Source organism: Arvicola amphibius, chromosome 13 (genome assembly GCF_903992535.2).
Source record: "Arvicola amphibius chromosome 13, mArvAmp1.2, whole genome shotgun sequence".
NCBI lineage: Eukaryota > Metazoa > Chordata > Mammalia > Rodentia > Cricetidae > Arvicola > Arvicola amphibius.
The window spans coordinates 54,594,782-54,612,869 of NC_052059.1; positions in this window are offsets into that span (position 1 = coordinate 54,594,782).

Genomic DNA, 18,088 nt, shown 5'->3' on the forward strand with positions numbered 1-18,088 from the left:
ACCTCAGAAATCATCATCTAGTCCATACTGGTCTCGAACTCATGGCTGGTCTCCTGCCTCTTTCAGCCTCCAGAGGAGTGAGTTCAGAGGCACACACCACCATGCCCATCCTCTCCTAATGTTTTTGCTGTGTAGATTCACGGTCGCTTGTTGGACCACAGTGCAGTTACACCACTGATTTGGGTGGCAGCAAGAAGAGACTCTGACTCTCAGGCAGTTCTGTTTGATGTCAGTGACTTCTGGGGTCACTAATGGTGAACCTCAAATTTGATCATGGCTTAGGGCTGGGAAGATAGCTCAGTCAGTAAAGTGCTTGCCTTTCAAGTATGAGGACCCTAGTTCAATCCCCCCCAGAACAAACACAAACCAGAAACAACCTAGGCATGGTGGCAAACACTTGTAATCCCAGCATTGGAGAGATATCTCTTGCTGACTGACCAACCTAGCCTACTCGGTGAGTTCTGGCCCAGTGACTTCTGTCTTGAACATCAGGTGGATAGCAGCTGAGGAACAAGGGCTCAAGTTTCTCCGTGTGAGCACGCACACATAGCCCTGCACATACACACAAGCTTTGATCATGGTGTGGATGCATTTGCATGCGGAGCATTGAGACTGTTTAGAATTCTTCCTCTGTGAACCACCTCCTACATAACCCCCCATCCATGTACCGAACAGCGTGTCTGATGTCTTTGACTTCTAAAAGAAGGACCTCAGAAATACTCGGTCTTAAAAATGAACATAGCCAAGGGCTAGGGAGATGGTTCTGAGGTTCAAAGCACTTGTTTCTTTTACAGAAAACCCAGGTTCTGTTCCTGGCACCTACATGGTGGTTCCAGGATATCTGATGCCCTCTTCTGACCTCACATACACACGTGCAGGCACAACAGTCACATATAAGATAAAGAGAATAAATCGAATCAGGATTTTAAAAGATAAACAGATCCATCCCTAATTATGCCTTGTGAGTTCTCTTTATTTGATGAGAAACTTTCAGAAAATGAGTCCAGAGATGAAAGTACCTGGAGTGGGGGGAACGGCTGGTTCTTGGGTGGGAGGGTGTCTTATGGCTGGGTAGAAGAGATTGGTTTTGCCTTTTCTCCTGGCCCCTTCACAGCATCATAGGGTATGATGCATCCTCCCACTAGCCTTTCAGAGATAAACGGGACAAAGCAGACCCCTGCTCATGCAGCAGCAGCCCGCACAGATCCAGGACATGAAGAGGGAGTGTGAGCAGCATTACAGGTAAGAAATGCTGCTCTGAAGACCACCAGGTAAGTCTTTCCTGTTATTAATATAAAATTCTGAAATTGCCCACTGTCTTTGCAGTCTTGGATTCTTGGTTGCTGTAGCCATACATGCCTTAAGTTCTTGCATTATTGTTATTTATTTATTTTTATTTTTTGGAATATTGTGTCTATGCCAAGTAGGTTTTAAATCAACCAGCAAATGTTTACTTGGTCTCCCTTTCCTCCCACCCCTTCCCAAATGGATTCCAAAGATTATATCTCAAGCCTTCCTTCCCCTGACTCATCCCATCGTCCCAGCCTCCAACACCAGCAGCACTCCCTGGGAACACAGCAGCTGAGCAGACCAAGGAAGTCAATAAGCCAGCTGAAGACTTGAATCCCTTCCTCCTCTCCCCCAAATACAATCCCCCAAACTCACCCCTAGCTCTGCAATAGAACACCTGCCAGCTGCAGCCCTCTCTGCCCCGCCCCACTGTTGATAGAGGCTGCTTGTTCCCTGGCCGCTCAGACCCAAATACTCATAAACAATATTAATTACAACACTGCATGGCCTATTAGCTTATGCATATTTCTAGATAACTTTTACATCTTAACTCTTTTCTATTAATTTGTATTGCCATGTGGCTGTGGCTGTGGCTTATCGGCAAGGTTCCGGCGCATCTGTCTCTATGGGCCACATGACTTCTCACTGACTCTGCCTACTCTCCTATAGATATCTCTTCCAGCCTGGCTATATTTCCCACACACACATCTCCAATTGTTCCTGCAGGTAATCTCTGCTAACCCAAGGGCCGCTCCTGCCAGGAAAGTAGGGGGGTTGACTGTAGATCTTCACCTCTCCAGCTCCTCCAGTCCCAGTCTCATCCTCAGCTCAGTAGCAGAACTCCTGCTCTTCTCCCTTTCCTCTCTGAACCCTGTCCCCAAGGGATCACAAACATCTCCTCCTCCAAGCTTCCTTTCCCCCAACCCCTCCTAGTATCCCAGCCTCCAGTACCAGTGGACATTTCCTGGGAACCCACCAATGAGCAGGCCAGAAAAAGTGTCCTGGAAAAGGGTCCAGGGAAATCTTCCTACCAGGCAACAGAACAGCCGTCACACTCCCCTAAATCCGGAGAGAGACAAAACGACTGCCCAACAAAGACAAAACCAGATATCAGCACCCAGAACTTTGTCATCCCAATCCCAGAGGCCTAGTTGTAGTATAAAAACAATGACAACCAGGACTTCGTGTCTCCACAGGAGCCTAGTAACTCTACCACAGCAGGTGGTATTTCAACATAGCTGAAGTACACAAAAATTACCTTAAAACAGCCTGTATAGAGATGATAGAGGTCCTTAAAGAAGAAATGAATAAATCCTTTAAGGAAATCCAGGGAAACATAAACAGTGTAAGGAAATGAATAAAACTCTTTAAGACCTGAACATGGAAATAGAATCAGTAAAGAAAACCCAAACTGACAGAAATCTGGAAGTGAAAAATTTAGAAATTTGAGCAGGAACCACAAAGGCAAGCAAGTATCACCAACGGAATACAAGATGTGGAAGAGAGAATCACAGGTGTTGAAGATATGAGAAGAAATGGATACATTGGTCAATGGAAATGTTAGATCTGAGAAACTCCCAAAATATGACATCTAGGAAATCTGAGACACTATGAAAAAAAGCAGATCTAAAAATAATAGAGGAAAGAGAAAAAAGCCAGTTCAAAGGCCCAGAAAATACTTTCAACAAAATCAGAGCAGAAAAATTTTCTAACTAAAGGAGATGCCTATAAAAGCACAAGAAGCATCTAGACCACCAAATAAAATGGACTAGAAAGAAAGTCCCCTTGTCACATAATTATCAAAACGCTAAACATACAGAACAAAGAAGATATTAAAGTTGCAAAGGAAAAAGACCAAGTAATATGTAAAGACAGATCTATTAGAATTACACCTGACTTCCCAATGGAGACTCTAAAAGTCCAAAGGACCTGAACAAATGTGCTGCAGACTCTTAAGAGACTATAGATGCCAGCCCAGACTATTATACCCAGCAAAACTTTCAATGACCATAGATAATATTCCATAATAAAGCCAAATTTAAGCAATATTTATCTACAAATCCAGCCCATAGAAGGTAGTAGAAAGAACTTCAGTCTAAAGAGGTTAACTATACACATGAAAACACAAAGATAAACAATCTAAGACCCATAAAATCAAAAGAAAGAAAACACATGAACTCTGTCTCTGTCTCTGTCTCTGCCTCTCTCTCTCTCTCTCTCTCTCTCTCTCTCACACACACACACACACACACACATACCCACTACCACCACCACCACCAACAACAACAACAACAAAAAGTAATAGGACTCAATGATCATTGATATTTCTCAATATCAATGGTCTCAATTCCCCCAATAAAAAAGACACAAATTAACAGAATGAATGGGAAAAAAGATCTATCCTGCTGCTGCATACAAGAAACACACTTCAAAATCAAGGCTAGACATTACTTCAGGGTAAAGGGTTAGAAAAAGATATTCCAAGTAAATGGACCTAAGAAGCAAGCTAGTGTAGCTATTTAAATAACTAACAAAATGGACTTCAAACCAAAACTAATCAGAAGAGACAGGGAAGGACATGAAATACTCATCAAAGGGGGAAAAAATCCACCCAGAAAGACATTTCAATTCTTAACATTTATGCTCCCAAACACCAGGACACTCAAGTTTGTAAAAGAAACACTATTATAGCTTGATACATTGATAGTGGAAGACTTCCAGTATCCCACTCTCATCTTTAGACCAGCCACCCAGACAAAACTAAACAGACATACTGGAGCTAAACGACTTTATAAACCAAGTAGACCTAACATTACAGAACATTTCATCCAGACATAAAAAGAAACAAAATATCTTCTTCTCTGCACCTCATGGAGCTTTCTACAAAATCGACCATACATTCACACAAAGCAAGTCTCAACAGATATAAGAAAATAGAAATAACACCCCAATCCTATCAGATCACTAGGGATTATAGTTGGATACCAACAAGAAACAACAGAATCTTACAGTCTTATAGAAACAGAACAACTCAACTAATTGAAAAATGTGCCAAGATAGAAATGCAGAAAGACTTTCTATGATTGAATGAAAATGCAAACACAGCATTACCCAAACTTACAGGACACAATGAAAGGGAGTCTAAGAGGCAAGTTCATAGCACTAAGTGCCTACATTAAAAAAAAAAACTGGAGAAATTTCATACTAGCAACTTAACATTACACCTGAAAGTTCTAGAACAAAAAGAAATCACACCCCAAAACAGTAGATGACCAGAAATAATCAAACTCAGGGCTGAAATCAGTAAGAATAGAAACAAAGAACAATACAAAGAAGCAATGAAACAAAGAGTTGGGGTTTTTTTGAGAAAATGAGTAAGTTTGACAAATGATTATCCAATTTAATTAAAGGGCAAAGAGAGAATATTCAGATTTCCAAAATCAGAAATGAAAAGGGGCCATAACAACAGATACCAAGGAAATTCAGAGAATTGAAAGGTCATATTTTTAAAAACCTATACTCCACCAAATTGGAAAACCTCTAATAAATGGATAATTTTCTCAATAGGTACCACTTACCAAAATTAAATAAATATCAGATAGGCAATTTAAACAGACCTATAATGTCTAGTGAAATAGAAGCAGTCTTTAAAAGTCTCACAACCAAAAAAAGTCCAGGGCCTTATGGTTTTAGCACAGAAATGATGTGGGAGAGTCTTCTGATTGTGTTAATTTCATTTGTTAATAAAGAAACTGCTGTGGCCCATTTAATAGGCCAGCCCTTAGGTGGGTGGAGTAGACAGAACAGGAAGAAGGAAGTGAGGTAGATGGCTCAGTCAGATGCCATGCCTCTCCTCAGTGAGACAGACGCGATGAAGCTCTGGCCCAAGATGGACGTACGCTAGAATCTTCTTGGTAAGACACCACTTCGTGGTGCTACACAGATTATTAGATATGGGTTAATCAGGATGTGAGTAAGAGGCTGGAACTAATGGGCCAGGCAGTGTTTAAATGAATGCAGTTTGTGTGTTGTTATTTTGAGGCATAAGCTAGCCAGGTGGCTGGGAGCCGGGCGGGGATGCAGCCCACCGCTCCCAATCACTACAGAATGGCGCCCAACGTGGATAACTGAATCCACAGAAAGCAGCTCCCACTACACAGAATTCTACCAGACTTTCAAAGAAGGGTTAACCCCAATACTACTCAAATTATTCCACTAAATGGAAATAGAAGGAACATTGTCCAAATCATTTTATGAGATCATGGTTACCCTGATACCCAAACTACACAAAGACCCAACAAAGAAAGAATTACAGACCAATTTCCCTTATAGATGCAAAAAACTCAATAAAATGCATGCAAACTGAATCAAACAACACATCAAAAAGATCATTCACCATGATCAAATAAACTTCATCCCAGAGATTCAGGTATGCTTCAACATACGTAACCCAACAAATGTAATACACCATGTAAACAAACTGAAAGATGAAAACCATATGATCATCTCACCATATGCAGAAAAAGCTTTTGACAAAATCTGACACCATTTCATAACAAAAGTCCTGGAAAGATTAGGAACTCAAGAGACATAACTCAACATAAAACCAAATGCACTGAACCTGACTGAAGAGAAAGTGGGGAATAGCCTTGAACTCATTGGCACTAGAGAAGACTTTCTGAACAGAGTACCATTAGCTCAGGAACTAAGATCAATAATTAATAAATGGGACCTCATGAAACTGAAAAGCTTCTGTAATGTAAAGGACACCATAATTTACAGAATGGAAAAAGATTTTCACCAACTCCACATCCAATAGAGGACTAATATCCAAAACATATTTAAAAAGCTCAAGAAACTAGATATTAAAAAACAATTCAATTAAAAATTTCCAGAAGCAAAGACCAGTATTTTGTTTATAGCCATCTTACGCTCACAAGTTAAAAAAATATTCACCTCTGCAGGGCTAGTTCTGGACCTAGGAAATTAACCTAGTATCTTGTCTCCCTGCAAGACCTGCAGGCTCCAGGCTTTAGAAACAATTAGCATTTTCTTTGTTAGTTAATATCTCTTTCTCTCTGAATTCCAGCAGACCAGACTTTACTGACACCCTACCTTCCCTGCTGCCTGTTATAAAAATAAAATTTGCAGCTCAATCAGAAAGCCTGTCTTATAGTCATTTCTCAAGTCTCTTGTCCCCTCCATTCCTCTTCCTCCTCCAGGTTTATCAGGGACCCTCCGTTCATGTCCCGCTGGACAGGATAAAAAATAGGGTACAGATTATAAACAGAATTCTCAATAGAGGAAACCCAAATGGCTGAGGAACATGCAAAGAAGTGCATCGGGGAAATGCACGTCAAAACTACTTTGAGATTTCATCTTACATCTGTCAGAATGGCTAAGATCAATAAAACAAGTGACAGATCATGCTGGCAAGATGTGGAGCAAAGGTCACATTCCTCCCTTACTGGTGGGAGTGTAAGCTTGAACAGTCACTATAGAAATCAATATGATGGCGCCTCAGAAAGTTGGGAATCAATCTACTTCAAGTTCCAGCTATACCACCCTTGGATATACACCCCAAGGACACTTCATCCTACCTCAAGGACACTTGCTCAACCATGCTCATTGCTGCTCTAGTCATAATAGCCAGAAATTGGAAACAACATAGATGTTCTTCAACAAAAGAATGGATAAAGAAACTGTGGTACATTTATTTACACAATGGAATAATATTCAGCTTAAAAAATGACATCATGAAATTTTCAGGAAAATTGATAGAGCTATAAAAAGAATCATACTGAGTGAAGTGACCCAGACACAGAAAGATACATATATAGTATGTATTCACTGATATGTGGATATTGCCATTAACTAAATGATAACCAAGTTACAATCTGCAGACTCAGAGAGGTTAGGTAAAAGGGAGGGACTATGGGAGACACATGAATATCCCTGGGAGGGAGAGATAGCATAGATTTTATGGGTGGACTGGGGCAGGAGGAGGAGGGGAGGGAAGGTAGACTTGAAGGAAGAAAAATGGAGTGAGACAGCTAGAACTGATGGATATTTGAGGGTTGTTTGGAAACCTAGGCCAGTGGAAACCTCCTAAAATATATTACTGTGATCCTAATGAAGTCTTCAAATAATGAGGAAGACAGAGTCCCAACTGGCCATCTTTTGTCACCAAAGAAAGCTTCCAATGCTGAGACTGGGTTGCATCCAATTGAGTTGTTGGCCAAAGTGGTTCCTTGGACATCCCAAGCTATTGCCAAGAAAATAGGATGTTCTCCACATTGTTGAAGATAAAACCCATACAACTCACTGGACATGGAGAGGTTTACCTGGTGCCTGCAGAAAACCTTCAACCCCATGTTCAAGTGTTTCTGGTAGAGGAAAGCATGCTACCAAAACAGAAATTTAACGCCAACCCAGACACAAATCCTTTGATCTTCAGTCTGTCCTGCCCGCAAACTATGCTAGGGCAATGGTGGCACAGAGCTTAGAGGAGTAACCAACCAGCGTCTGCTTTGACTTAAGGCCCACTCCATGAGATGGAACCCATAACTTACACCGCTTTGATGACCAAGAATTAGAGACTAGATAGCCCAGAAACCTAAGGTAAAACCAAATACTGCTAGTCTAAAAATAAAGTAACATCAAAGTGACTCCTAATGATAGTTTGCTATACTCAGATCAATGACTTATTCAACTATTATCTGAGAGGCTTCCTCCTGCTGCAGATGGGAACAATTATAGAGATTCACAACCGGGAAATACAGGGCCGGGGGAGAGGGAGGAGGAGGAAGGAGGAAGGAAGGGAGGAGGGAGGGAGGGGGGGAGGGAAGGAGGGAGGGAGGGAGGAAGGGAGAGAATCCTTGGAACACAGAGATCTAAATGGGATGTCTCCATCAAATTCCTCCCCCTAGAGCTTACAGAACCCCTCAGAAGAGGAGGGAGAAGTAGTGTGGGAATCAGAGAGGCTGGATGATGAGAAGAAGGCCCTCTAAATCAGCTGAGCAAATCTAGTATGAGCTCACAGAGACTGAAACAGTAAGCAAGGACAGACATGGGTTTTGTGCCAGGTCTTCTGCGTATATATTATAACCCTCAGTTTAGCCTCAAACTCAGAGGTCTGCCTGACTCTGCCTTCTAGTGCTGAGATTAAAGGTATGTGCCACCACCGCTTGGTGGGTCTCCGATTCTTATGCCTTCTCTGAGGGTACTTTCTCTTCTGTTGGTTTGCCTTGTCAATGTGATGGTTTTTGTTTTATCTTATTATATTTTATTTTGTTTAAAAAATGAAAAAAGAAAAAGGCACCAAAGTTATGCCAGCAATGTAATAAAATAATAATAGTAACAACAATAATATTAATAAATAGCAATAAGACACTGTCTTCATTCTCAATTTGATAAATAGGACATGCTTCTGACTAATTCAGGAAATTCCTGCCCCTTCCCTGGCCAACCATCCAGGGAAATCAATACAATTCAAACAAGGAGCTCTCCTGGGGCTACTCTTGGCTGTGGCAGCTGATTTAAAGGTAAAAGAAGTTTAGTTTTTAATTCATGATTAAAAAATGTTCAATTTTTTTTGCCCAGAGAGAAATTTGACCCTCTGCCAACAGGATCCATGGGGTTCTTATTAGGAAAAACATTTGGGCGCTTAAAGGTTTAAATAGCCATACTGATGAATATCTTGCATATCACCATAGAACCTTCATCTGGCGATGGATGGAGGTAGAGACAAAGACCCACATTGGAGCACTGGACTGAGCTCCCAAGGTCCAAATGAGGAGCAGAAGGAGGGAGAACATGAGCAAGGAAGTCAGGACCGCGAGGGGTGCACCCACCCACTGAGACAGTGGAGCTGATCTAATGGGAGCTCACCAAGGCCAGCTGGACTGGGACTGATGGAGCATGTGATCAAACCGGACTCTCTGAAAGTGGCCGTCAATGAGGGCTGACTGAGAAGCCAAGGACAATGGCACTGGGGTTTGATTCTACTGCATGTACTGGCTTTGGGGGAGCCTAGTCTGTTTGGACGCTCACCTTCCTGGACCTGGATGGAGTGGGGAGGACCTTGGACTTTCCACAGGGCAGGGAACCCTGACTGGTCTTTGGACTGGAGAGGGAGGGGGAGGAAGAGTGGGGGGAGTGGAAGGGAAATGGGAGGAGGGGAGGAAGTGGACATTTTTAATAATAACAAAAAAATTAAAAACAAAGGTTTAAATGTCCAAGGGTTATTGATTCAGAAAATCATGATTCAGATAATCGTCATGGCATTGGTAGACAAAGCCCTCCATCTGCTGACTTAAAAAGAGATGTACAACTGCTTCTATTGCCTTATCCAATTCCCAACACCGACCATGCTGACTGACTGGCTGGCGGCACAATATTTGAATTACTAAACAGAGGTCTGAATACATGATCTGAATAGCAGAATCAGCTCCATGGTTTATTGGCTACCCATGCTGATATGTTAATTATTGCCTTGAAACACGGGCCTACTAACTGGAGTAAGGGGGAGAGTCCAGATCTGGTCTTTGATATAGGGATGGTATTTCAAATATGGCAGAGCTTCAGAATTTCTTAGACACCTTAGATGGAAAAAAAACCAATTAGCTGTTTTAAAGCCTTTGATATTTGATGCAACCATAATCTTGTGGGGATACCTGCAATGCAACAATGGAAACTATGCCCCCAGTAAATAATAGGGACGACCCTGTTTGACCGGGGTCATTGATCTAGAAAGATAAAAACCCATTGCTCTCCTAGGGAAAATGCACTAACACATTTGGGTGGAACAATGGCTCCTTCCTAAAGGGAAAACTGGATGTCCTACAAAAACAATAACATAATAGGCATATTGAGCTATATACTAGCTCTTGAAATACCCCTGTATTTGTTGTTAAGAAAAAAAACCCAGAAAACAAAAATCAAAAGTTTTTTCCAAGATATTTTTTAAAAAGTTACTTAACCTAAAAATATGCATTTAATTACCTAATTCTGATATCTAAAATGGCACCCAGCATAGCATAGACACTCAATAAAGTTTCTTTTAAGATTTCTTGCCGGGCGGTGGTGGCGCACGCCTTTAATCCCAGCACTCGGGAGGCAGAGGCAGGCGGATCTCTGTGAGTTCGAGGCCAGCCTGGTCTACAAGAGCTAGGTCCAGGACAGGCTCTAAAAAAGCTGCAGAGAAACCCTGTCTCGAAAATACAATAAAAAAAAAAAAGATTTCTTTTGTGTGCGAATATGGGCGTTTTCCCTGAATGTATGTATGTGCTAAGAGTTCAGAACAGAGTCCAGAATGGCTGCATGCTACCCACGTGGGTGTGAGAACCCAGCCCCAGTCTTCTGCAAGAGCAACAAGTGTTCTTAATGCTGAACCATCTCTCCAGTCCCCTTGATCAGCTGGGTTTTGTTTTGTTTTGTTTTGAATTCATTGAGTGCCGGCTAGACCATCTGAACTGCCCTCTGTGCACTAAGCTCTGTCTGTGCTGGTGTCCTCCAGCTGCAGTGCTGACACTCCTGGAGTTCACGCCCTTTTTTTATAGCATAAGAAAATCGATTTGGATCAGAGTATTTTAGTGCTTGACACCTTTGGCACAGCCCTGAAATTCTAGGGCTGTGCTATGGGGACCACCCTCAGCATCCACCCCGGAATACAAGTTGCAGTGGATGCAAGTACTTACTGCGCAGATTAGCATGTGTTACCATGTGGGATCTTAATTACATATAATTTCCTGTTTTCAGAGCAGATGTCGAACACCACTGACATTAAAAACTATCAGTATTTGACTTTAAAAAAAAAAAAAAGTTAGACCGAAGGCCCATCACATTCTTTGTGACCATGGTACTAGAGCTTTATTTTTTTTTTAAAGAATTTATTAAAATTTGAGGATAATGGTTTCCATTATCTGGTGTTGAAAGGGCTGTTTAGAAATCAGGTTTGGTGTTGAGTAAAAACAACATAAGGAAGCAGAGATCAGATGAACTGCCCTGAAGCTTCAGCTGCTTGGAAGAGACTTAGCCCAACTGAGCTACCTAGAAGGGATATTCTCCACCCTGTTAAACTGCCTGCTGCTGTCAGTGTGGTCTAGGCTTCCGGCTTTCCTTAGCCATCCCCTAGTCTGGAGTGGGCATTGGTGATGCATATGTCTCTGAGTCAGTGCCTCACCCATATTCCTACAAGTAACCCCACTAAATTCATTGGTTCACCAAGCTGAACTTCAGTGGTATCTGTACTTTGTCTGTGTCAGTTCTAGAATAAGTAAATGTTATGCATGGCTCCCTAGGAATAACGTCTCACAACAACCTCCATTGAGACAGGGTCTCTAATTGACCAGGCTAGGCTGGTGCCTTCGTTAGGTGTTTCTATTGCTGTGAAGACACACCATGATCACGACAGCTCTTAGAAAGGAAAACACTTAATTGGGGTGGCTTGCTCACAGTTCTGAGGTTTAGCCCATTGTCGTCATAGCAGGACTTGACAGTGTGCAGACAGGCATGGCATTGAAGAAAGAGCTGAGATGATGGAGGAGTGTTTATGTGTTACTTTCATTATTAATAAAGAAAACTGCCTTGGCCCTTTAAGAGAACAGAAAATTAGGTAGGCGGAATAGACAGAACAGAATTCTGGGAGAGTTGGGGAGAAGCTTCAGGACAGTCGCCATAGTGAGTCGCCATGATTCTCCTCTCTGAGATGGACGCAGGTTAGATCTCTCCTGGTAAGCCACACCTCGTGGTGCTACACGGATTACTAAATAGGGGTTAAAGGAAGATGTGAGAATTAACCAAAAGAGGCTAAAACTATGGGCCAGGCAGTGTTTAAAGAATAACGTTTCCGCGTAATTATTTCGGGCAAAGCTAGCCGGGGTGGCGGGATACGCCCCGCTGCTTCTTACTACACTGAGAGTTCTACTTCTTGCAGGCAACAGGGAGTGAATTGAGACAGTGCATGTGGGCTTGAGCATGTATGAGACCTCAAAGTCTGCTTTCACCGGTGATACACTTCCTCCAACAAGCCATACCCACGCCAACAAAGCCACACCTCCTAATAGTGGCACTCCAGATGAGTTTATGGGAGCCCGTTACATGTTTTTAAAAATATTTATTTATTTATTATTTATACAGGCAGGCCAGAAGAGGGCACCAGATCTCATTACATACAGATGGTTGTGAGCCACCATATGCTTGCTGGGAATTGAACTCAGGACCTTTGGAAGAGCAGGCAATGCTCTTAACCACTGAGCCATCTCTCCAGCCCCCAGTCCATTACATTCTAACAGCAAGTCCCAGGGACCCTTCTGTCTCTCTTCCAGTGCTGAGATTACAAGCTTGCACCATTATGCCTGGCATTTTCACATGGGTTCTGAGGACAAACTTGGGTCTTTAGGTTTGTAAGGCAAGTGCTTTACCCATTGAGCCATTCCCTAGCTCCATGCTCTCAATCCAAGGACGTTATCTTCAGAGAACAGCTGAAGAGGGAGGCATGGCGATTGGCTGTCACCACGCTCACCACCATCACCATCTCATGAGGACATCCGGCCCTCGCACTGCAGCTTGGTGGTTCATATGCAGCTGCGGCTGTCAGTTCCACAGCTGCAGTCTTACTTGGTGAACCTCAGAAATCCCAGGCAAATGTCTGTGCGCTACTGAAAAGTTATGTTCTGTGTGCAAGGAGAAGCCCCACGGGAGCAGGCTAGCAAGACTCTACCCACCCTCCCCGACAGGCAGAAAGCCACATTTCAGATGAATGTCAGCCAGGGGGATGATATCTATTTTCTTGACTAAAAGTGCTGCCAAAGTGACAGGCAAACTCCAGTTCCTGCCTCTGCTCCCTGGGAATTGGCCAGAATTAGAAAGGCAGCCGTCCAACTGCCCGCCCAGTGGTTCTCTATGGAGCCTTTCAGGGCTCTCGGTAAGCAAGTGAAATAGCGATTCAGTAAATGTCCGTCATTCACTGCAGTGAGCATAGTCTGTTTTTGCTTTGAAGTGCTGGGGGTGGATAAACTGGGGCTTCATAAACAGTGGTCTACATCTCGACAGCCCCACCTACTTTTACCTCTCTTAGCTCGTGCGGTGTCTCCAATACATAGTAAAACAACCAGTTTAATTATCGTGCATGCCTATGCCTTTCATATAACCAAATATAATATTCCTGCATGGGTAGATTATATACTCTTTGCTTCTGTGGCTGCTTACTGAGTCTTATCTAAGGTTTATCTAAGGTCAAATACTTTCTTAGTTGGGGTAGCAAAGTCCTGACGAAGCAAAGGGAAGGCTTGCTAATTCTGGGACATGCCTTCACGCGGACCATTGACATCACCTGGCCATGGCTTATCTGTAAGGGGCTCCAGGTGTCCTGGGTGTGGTCACTTTCCATTATCAACCAGAAACTTTGAGAACGGCAGAACCCTCACACTGAGTGGTGTGCTTGATGGATGGCCCATGTTCAAAGTAGTGGACGAATCTTCTACCCCACCCCATCCGTGTGGCCATCTTTCCAGGTCTTCTCTAGGTGTGACTGGTCACTCAGGCTGGGCCGTAAGACCCCGATGAAGAAGAACTCACCCTGTCTTTAAACGGCATTGGGACAGACCCTCTGTACCAAACTGTTAATTTTGTGGAATCGCCTCACCTGGGTCATCCCTCTTCCCCGTCGATGCCTTCAGCAGGGACACAGACCTCTTTGTTTCCTTCCCCACGTGACTAACCCATCAGGTCTTGAAGATGGCCATTGTGTTGCACCACCCCATGACAGCCTCCCACCCACTCCGAAGACTCACTGTGTCAGTGTGCAGAGGTCCGCACATGACTGTAAAGGACTTGTCATGCCAGGGATTTAGTTTCACAACCCAAAGCAGGGGTGATTTCCAAAGAGCATCAGGATAACTGACTCAATCACTGTTTGATAGTGATCGGCGGCAGAGCAATGCCTGAACCTGCTGCTCCTAATTCCTAATCTGCAGGAGGTCATGACTTTTTGTCCAGCCTCTCCCTCTGCCGTCACCTGATTCTCACGAGGAACCATTTCCTATGTGAGAGACAGCGGTGGCCCAAGTTTTAGCTTTCCTATCTCCACACTTGTCTTAGTCACCGGTTCTGTTGTTGTGGAGACACCATGACCATAGCAACTCTTATCAAAGAACGCATTTAATTGTGGCTCACTTACTGTTTCAGAAGTTTAGTTCATTATCAGGATGGCGGGAGCATGGCAGCAGGCAGGTATGTTGCTAAGAAGTAGCTAACATCTTACACCCGGATTCATGGGCTAAGAGGAGAGACAGAGAGACAACAGAGGAAACAGAGGCAGAGACAGAGAGTGACACAGACCAGAGAGCAGAGTGACAGAGAGAGAGAGAGAGAGAGAGAGAGAGAGAGAGAGGAGAGAGAGAGAGAGAGAGACAGAGAGACAGAGACAGACACAAACACACACTCACACAGAGACAGAGAAACAGAGACTAGGCCAGGCATGGTCTTTGAAACCTCAAAGCCCACCCTCAGTGACCATTCCTCCAACAAGGCCACATTAATCCTTTTCAATAGTGGTTTCAGTTAGCCCCGCCTTGCCAGCTTGCTAAGCTCCTTGTCAATTTGGCTATTTGTGCTACCCGAGTGGGCCTCTCAGACTCATGACACGCAGGCATTTGATCAGTGAGTTAGCCTCAGCCAAGTCACACAGATCCTATTAACTATAGTCCCACAGGATTCTGGTAAAGCGCATGGTTTGGTTTTAGCCAACAGAGGGCAGCATATCCCAGAAGTTGAAGGGGAGACCCTTGGAAGCGAGGTAATACATGCTCAAATTACCATGTATTACACTGGGATTCTGGAATGGAGGAGAAGAAGGCAAGAAGGGACAGCTCTGCCCTAACCCCCCGCTGCTGAGAGCATATGAACTACCAACAGGCAGGGAGCACTGAGAGCTCTGAGGTCATCGGTCACTCAGGAGCCATGAAGTCATCAGCCTGTGTAGATTCTGAATGCAGAGGAGATGAAGGACAAGCGAGGGCGGGTACCCTAGGTGTATCGTCACTGAGATGTAGGGGTTGGTGTGGCCCTCACGGCCATCATTGCTGCCTGACAAAGTTCCAAGCATTTCGACTTTGCGGATCACAATTCTTCCAGCAGCCCTTTTCCTTTCATCTTTAATGATTCCCGCTGTGTGTTGTGGGAGTTCCCTTATGCCTCCTCCTTTGGGAAATTTGTGTGTGCTCTGAAGGATGAAATGTATAAAACAGCAGCCTCTTTAAAACAAAAACAAAAATAAGTTTTTGGAAAAAAAAATCCTCACCACTGCGGAACCAGAGGTGTGAAGGCTCTTGCACACAGAAATCCTATTATGCCCTCCTGATTACACCAAGAGCAAGAATGTTAGAGGTTTTACTAGACACACCTGAGCCCCAAGAATGAGGCGCCTACCATTCAGATCCAGTGCCTGAAGCCATTAAGGGGCAAAAGTTCAGTGAGTAAGTACAGAGAGATCAAAATGATGTGGTATAACGGGAGAGATATAAGACATCAGAGCCTTCCCGTATCGTAGATTAAAGACACCAAGGGATGTGGTTAGGGGACAGCTCAGCACAAACATTGCTTCTTGCCCCTGAAGAGTGAAGTGGCTTAAATTATAGAGCAGCGTCTGGTCCCCAGAGGAAGCCTTTTCTCCAAGGTCAGGCATTTGGATAAGGGCCCCCTTTTCCCTCAGGGCTTGAGGAAAGTTCCTGCTTGCTAAAAGCATCATTTTTCCTTAGGGCTGGCAGGAGAGTTTTGTGGCTCTTCAGTTGCTGTAAGAGGGGCCTGGTGGGGTTTCTGGTGACCCTTTGAGGACAATAGGTATTAGAATACTTGCTGACAACTTGCATTTGTCTCAGGCAAAATGCCATGGTGAGGCTGTTCTCAGCCTTGAGTCCTTGAGGTGGGGCGAGCTCCGGAAGGGAAGGGTTTTATGTGGGTTGCGGAGAGCTTAGTGAAGAGCAGAAGCTAAAGAGGTCATATCGATGCCTGTGACTAAACGGCTGGGTATGAAAGGCGAAGTCTTTTGCAATAAAAGGGGCAGCCATCCTGATTCACCCTCAGATTCACGTCAGCCTCCTCCTCTTCCCTCTGCAGACCTCCATACCTCCTCTGTGGGACCCCGTGCTCCCTAGCAGCTGGACTCCAGCATAGGTCCAAGGAGGGTGAGGCCAGTGAGGGCTGAGAAGGTAGAGCTGTGATGAGGATGCCTATTGGATTCTGTAGCTTAGTTAGTAGAGTACCTCCCTAGCAGGCATGAGGTCCCAGGTTCGAGCCCTGGTGTAGCTAGGACTGCATCTTCACAGGTGGCAAGGACAGAGGGCCAGAAGTTCATGCTTGTCCCAAGCTACACAGGGGAATCTGAGGCCAACTGTGGGGACACATGACACTCTGTCATAAAAGAAAGGCTGTCTCTTTCCATGTAGCTAGAGGGGGAGGGTGTCTGACGAGCACAGGACATGTCCCACTGCAGAATGTGACCTGCTGCATCCGGAAGGCCTGGAAAAAAGAGAATCTCAGGGGAGGGGGGAGAAGGGAGGGAGGAAGGGGAAGAGGGGAAGGAGAAGGGGGGGGGGAGGGCAGCAAGGGTGGCTCCTCCAGCTGAGAAGAGATGACAAATGTACTCAGTCAGTGTTGAGGGACAGAAGCAGGGTTTGTGGTGGGCAAGCTCAAGAAGGGAAGGGTTTTTAATGTGGGTTGCAGAAAGCTTAGTGAAGAGCAGAAGCTTATGAGGTCTATGAATGCCTATTACAACAGAGACAGCCAGGGATTAGAAACAGGGGATCAGTTTATATGACATGGGGACAAAGTGGCAGTACAGGTAACAGGAAATTTCAGGTCCCAGGCCAGTAGAGTTATGTGGAACTTCTGGAAGTGACTGGACCACGAGGCTGCCTGATTTCATCATGGGTTCATCAATGGTAGAAACAGTAGGAGGCAGGGCCAGAGGGCAAGGGCCTATTGAAGGAATTAGTCACTTGAGACATACCTTGAGAAGGATTTATGGTCCCAGCTCGTCATGCCCCTCTCTGTTTCCTGCTGCCATGAGAGAAGCCTTGTCCCCTGTGTGTCCTTTCAATCATGGTCCGTCTCACCACACACCTAAAAGCATGGACCAGACATGGCCCAAAAGCAACTCATTCCTCCTTTCTCTTGTTTCCTCAGGGTTTGTCACAATGGGGGAAAGCTGACCACACAGAGGTCCACGGGGAGGGGGAGGGGAGAAATGGGTCCTGTTCACAGTGGGGGAAAGCTGACTACGCAGAGGTCCATGGGGGAGGGGGACACCTGGTTTAAATCAGATTTTGGGATGATGGTCAAGCATAACTAAGTGCAGTCTGAGAGTCAGGAGGAGAGAGCTATAGAAGTGCAGGTCTGGAACACAACTTGTGCAGGAAGGCCTTCTAGAGAGGAGAGAGCATCAGCTGGAAGGCCTTCTAGAGAGGAGAGAGCATCAGACTGTAAGGCCTTCTAGATAGGAGAGAGCATCAGACATGGAAGGCCTTCTAGAAAGGAGTTCGGAGAGCATCAGACTGGAAGGCCTTCTAGAAAGGAGTCAGAGAGCATCAGACTGGAAGGCATTCTAGAAAGGAGTCAGAGAGCAATCAGACTGGAAGGCCTTCTAGAGAGGAGAGCATCAGACTGGAAGGCCTTCTAGAGAGGAGAGAGCATCAGACTGGAAGGCCTTCTAGAAAGGAGTCAGAGAGCATCAGCTGAAGGCCTTCTAGAAAGGAGTCAGAGAGCATCAGACTGGAAGGCCTTCCTAGAAAGGAGTCAG